This window comes from Chrysemys picta, unplaced genomic scaffold, assembly GCF_011386835.1.
Source record: "Chrysemys picta bellii isolate R12L10 unplaced genomic scaffold, ASM1138683v2 scaf637, whole genome shotgun sequence".
Classification (NCBI taxonomy): Eukaryota; Metazoa; Chordata; order Testudines; family Emydidae; genus Chrysemys; species Chrysemys picta.
The window spans coordinates 1-5,000 of record NW_027053344.1 but is presented as its reverse complement, the minus strand read 5'-3'; the positions used below and the strand labels follow the sequence as shown (position 1 = coordinate 5,000).

General features: G+C 70.2%; 1 non-coding gene across 1 annotated transcript; it reads right to left on the bottom strand.

Annotated features, from left to right (window-relative positions):
• Window positions 1-3,486: 3,486 nt before the first annotated feature.
• On the bottom strand, window positions 3,487-3,605 carry LOC135979079 (5S ribosomal RNA). The gene has a single exon (XR_010596402.1). It is a non-coding gene; the product is annotated as a 5S ribosomal RNA (ribosomal RNA).
• Between the last annotated feature and the right edge of the window lie 1,395 nt (window positions 3,606-5,000).

Here is a 5,000-nt window from a genome sequence, read left to right as displayed (position 1 = left end):
GGGGGAGGCTTAATAGTCGTCCTCCGAGCGCTCCAGGAGGCAGGCTTAAGAGTCGTGCTTTAAGGCCACCAGGTCAACCCGTCGAATCTACTGGGTTGACCTGGCGGCCGGTTTGCTTTCCGGCCACCAGGTCAACCCATTGGATTCGACGGGTTGACCTGGCGGCTGGTTTGCTTTCCGGCCACCAGGTCAACCCATTGGATTCGACGGGTTGACCTGGTGGCCGGTTTGCTTTCCGGCCCGGGTGTCACCCCACTCCCAGGGCAGCACGGCAGTGGTCTTGAGGACCACAGAGGGGGGCTTAATAGTCGAGAGGGAGCAGGTCCGGGGGAGGCTTAATAGTCGTCCCCCGGCCAGTCCGGGGGAGGCTTAATAGTCGTCCCCCGGGTACTCCGGGGGCCAGGCTTAATCGTCGTCCCCCCGGGCGCTCCAGGGGAAAAGCTTAATAGTCCTCCCCCGAGGATAGGCTTAATAGGCGTCCCCCGGCCAGTCCGGGGGAGGCTTAATAGTCCTTCCAGGGGAGGCTTAATAGTCATCCCCCGGGCAGTCCGCGGGAGGCTTAATAGTCGTCCCCCGAGTGCTCCGGGGGGGGCAGGCTTAATAGTCGTTCCCCAGGCAGTCCGGGAGAGGCTTAAGAGTCATCCCCCGACAGTGTGGGTGTGGGTGTGGGCGGGGGGGAGGCTTAGCAGTCGTCCCCAGGGCGGTCCGGGGGTGGGGGGAGGCCTCAGAGTCGTCCCTCCGAGAGCCGTGTCGGCGGCGGTGGCGGGTGTCAGGCTTTACATCCAGCCTCCGGAGGGTGAGCGTCCTCGGACGCGATGCAGCCGCCGCAGAGAGGCAGCCTCCGAGGCAGGGAGCGGAGCACCGAGGCTGGGGAGTGGGGAGCAGGAGCCGGGGGGGGGGGAGGTGGGGGGCGTTCAGGACAACAGGTCAACCCCCGGGAAGCGGCTGTCAAATGTTCAAAGTCCCCACTCGGCCACCAGGTCAAGCCCCGGGAAGCGGCTGTAAAATGTTCAAAGTCCCCCCCGGGACAACAGGTCAAGCCCTGGGAGGCGGCTGTCAAATGTTCAAAGTCCCCACCGGGACAACAGGTCAAGCCCTGGGAGGCGGCTGTCAAATGTTCAAAGTCCCCACCGGGACAACAGGTCAACCCCCGGGAAGCGGCTGTCAAATTTTCAAAGTCCCCGTTCGGCCACCAGGTCAACCCGCTGAATCTACTGGGTTGACCTGGCGGCCGGTTTGCTTTCCGGCCACCAGGTCAACCCATTGGATTCGACGGGTTGACCTGGCGACCGGTTTGCTTTCCGGCCACCAGGTCAACCCATTGGATTCGACGGGTTGACCTGGTGGCCGGTTTGCTTTCCGGACCGGATGTCACCCCACTCCCAGGGCAGCGCGGCAGTGGTGCTGAGGACCGCAGAGGGGGGGCTTAATAGTCGAGAGGGAGCAGGTCCGGGGGAGGCTTAATAGTCGTCCCCCGAGGACTCCGGGGGCCAGGCTTAATAGTCGTCCCCCCCCCCCCCCCCCCGGGCGCTCCAGGGGGGAAAGCTTAATAGTCCTCCCCCGAGGACTCCGGGGGCAGGCTTAACAGTCGTCCGCCCCGGGCGCTCCAGCGGGAAAGCTTAATAGTCCTCCCCTGACAGTGTGTGTGTGTGTGGGAGGGAGGCTTAGCAGTCTTGCCCCGGGTGGTCCGGTGGGGGAGGCTTAGCAGTCATCCCCCGAGGACTCCGGGGGCAGGCTTAATAGTGGTTCCAGGGGAGGCTTAATAGTCTTCCCCCGGGCAGTCCGGGAGAGGCTTAATCGTCATCCCCCGACAGTGTGTGTGTGTGTGTGTGGGGGGGAGGCTTAGCAGTCTTCCCCCAGGCTGGGTGGGGGCCTGGCGGGAGGCGTCGCAGTCTTCCCCCGGGCGGTCCGGTGGGGGAGGCTTAGCAGTCGTCCCCAGGGCGGTCCGGGGGTGGGGTGGGGTGGGGGGCCTCACAGTCGTCCCTCGGAGAGCCGGGTCGGCGGCAGTGGTGGGTTTACGTCCAGCCTCCGGAGGGTGCGCGTCCTCGGAGGCGATGCAGGCGCCGCAGAGAGGCAGCCTCCGAGGCAGGGAGCGGAGCACCGAGGCTGGGGAGAGGGGAGCAGGAGCCGGGGGCTGGGGGTGGGGGTGGGGGGCGTTCAGGACAACCGGTCAAGCCCCGGGAAGCAGCTGTCAAATGTTCCAAGTCCCCACTCGGCCACCAGGTCCACCCCAGTCTAGCAATGGGGTTGACCTGGCTGACGGCCGGTTAGTATCAAGGTAAACTCACCGTCGTCCACAGGAGGGCAGCTCTCAGGCCGGCCGGCTGCGGCTGACTCTGGGGCGGCGCCCGGTCCCGGCAGCGAGGGGCGGGGGGCGCGGAGCGAGACGGGGCTAACCGGGGGGGGGGGGGCGCCTCCTGCGACTTTGGGGGCCGCGGGTCGTCAGTGGCGTGCAGGCCGGGCCTCTCCCGGGGGATTCGGGGGGGCGGTCCTGCGGGCCGGGCGCAGGGGGCTCGGGCGAGCCCGGGCCGGTCCGCCCCGGGGCCGGGGTCTCCGCCTGCGGCTCAGGGGGGCGCGGGTCGTCGGGGGAGGAAGCCCGGGGGAGCTGCACACCGGCCCGCCAGGCCAGGCCTGGCCTGGATGGCCGCGGGGGGATTCGGGGCGGTCCCGCGGGCCGGGGGCCGGGCGCAGGGGAGGCGGGGGGTCCGAGCGAGTCCGTCCCGGGCCCGGGGCCTCCCCCTGCGGCTTTGGGGTCCGTGGGTCCCCGCTGGCGGAAGCCACTGGGAGCTGGACACCCGCCGTCCGTCCCGCCTGGCCAGGCCTGGCCTGGGTGGCCGCGGGGGGATTCGGGGCGGTCCCGCGGGCCGGCGGCCGGGCGCAGGGGAGGCGGGGGGTCCGAGCGAGTCGGTCCCGGGCCTGGGGTCTCCCCCTGCGGCTTTGGGGTCCGTGGGTCCCCGCTGGAGGAAGCCGCTGGGCGCTGGACACCCGCCGTCCGTCCCGCCTGGCCAGGCCTGGCCTGGGTGGCCGCGGGGGGATTCGGGGCGGTCCCGCGGGCCGGCGGCCGGGCGCAGGGGGTCCGAGCGAGTCCGTCCCAGGCCCGGGGCCTCCCCCTGCGGCTTTGGGGTCCGTGGGTCCCCGCTGGAGGAAGCCGCTGGGCGCTGGACACCCGCCGTCCGTCCCGCCTGGCCAGGCCTGGCCTGGGTGGCCGCGGGGGGGGATTCGGGGCGGACCTGCGGGCCGGCGGCCGGGAGGGTCCGGGCCAGTCCGCCCCATGCCCGGCGTCTCCCCCAGCGGCTTCGGTGGCCCCGGGGGGGGTCCTCCGCGGAGGAAGCCGGGTGGGTGGGGAGCCGGACCCCAGGCGCCCAGACCCGTGACCTGCGGCCGCGACCTCCGACTCGGCAGGAGCGACGAGGGGCTTTCCGGCCCGTCCCCCCCTCTCCTTCCCCCCCAGAAAAGGAGAGAGAGCTGACTCGGACCGGGAAAAGCTGCCTACGGCACCTGGGATTCCCAGGCGGTCACCCATCCAAGTACTAGCCAGGCCCGGGACGGTTTACCTTCCGAGATCGGACGGGATCGGGGGCGTTCGGTCCGGTATGGCCGTAGGCACCCGGCCCCGCGCCTCCTCGCCCGCTTTCCCCTGCCGACGCCCGGGCCTGCCGCACGGTGAGCCCCGGTCGGACTGCCCCCCCCCCTGCGGCAGGGCCCCCGTCTCTCGCGGGCCCGGTCCTTTTTTCCTTTTCGAGCTCCGGGGCCCGGGCTGGCCGCCAGAGCCCCTCCGCCCGCCCTCCCCGGCGTCGGGGAAAATACTGTCCCGGACTTCCAGTGCGCCCGATCCTGTCAGCCGGGGGGTGGGGAGGGGCAGTCCCTCGCTGCGGCCGGGGAGGGTGAGCCCAGGGCGGCTTGCCTGCCGTGCGAGGCCCCTCTCGGCCACCAGGTCAACCCCGAGTCGAAAGGGCTGAAAAATTTTCAGAGTCCCCTCCCGGGCACCAGGTCAACCCGTGGAATCGGACGGGTTCACCTGCTGGCCGGTTCGCTTCCCGGCCACCAGGTCAACCCCTAGGTTGCCGACCGGCCTACCCAGTGGCCGGTTTGCTTTCCGGCCACCAGGTCAACCCCTAGGGGTTTTAACGGGGGCACGCCCGGTGGCCTCTTTCCCGTCCGGTCACCAGGTCAACCCGGATCTCCCTCCTTCCCTGGGCGTCCCCTCCTCGGAGGCGTCAGGTTCCATTTCCCCCCCCCCCCCCCAGACTTCCAGGGGCCCGATCCAGTCGGCCGGGAGGCAGTCCCTCGCTGCGGCCGGGGAGGGTGAGCCCAGGGCGGCCTGGTCCATGTCTCTAGTGGGCCCGATCCTTTTTTTTTTTTTCGAGCTCCGGGGCCAGGCCCGCCCGGGCAGCCCTCCTCGGAGGCGTGGGGCGATTCCCCCCCCCCCAGACTTCCAGGGGCCCGATCCTGTCGGCCGGGAGGCAGTCCCTCGCTGCGGCCGGGGAGGGTCAGCCCAGGGCGGCTTGCCTGCCGTGCGAGTCCCCTCTCGGCCACCAGGTCAACCGCGAGTCGAAAGGCTGAAAAATTTTCAGAGTCCCCTCCCGGGCACCAGGTCAACCCGTGGAATCGAACGGGTTCACCTGCTGGCCGGTTCGCTTCCCGGCCACCAGGTCAACCCGTGGAATCGGACGGGTTCACCGGCTGGCCGGTTCGCTTTCCGGCCACCAGGTCAACCCCTAGGTTTTAAGGGGGGGACGCCCGGTGGCCTCTTTCCCGTCCGGTCACCAGGTCAACCCGGATCTCCCTCCTTCCCTGGGCGCCCCCTCCTCGGAGGCGTCAGGTTCCATTCTTTTTTCCAGACTTCCAGGGGCCCGATCCAGTCGGCCGGGTGGCAGTCCCTCGCTGCGGCCGGGGAGGGTGAGCCCAGGGCGGCTTGCCTGCCGTGCGAGTCCCCTCTCGGCCACCAGGTCAACCCCGAGTCGAAAGGGCTGAAAAATTTTCAGAGTCCCCTCCCGGGC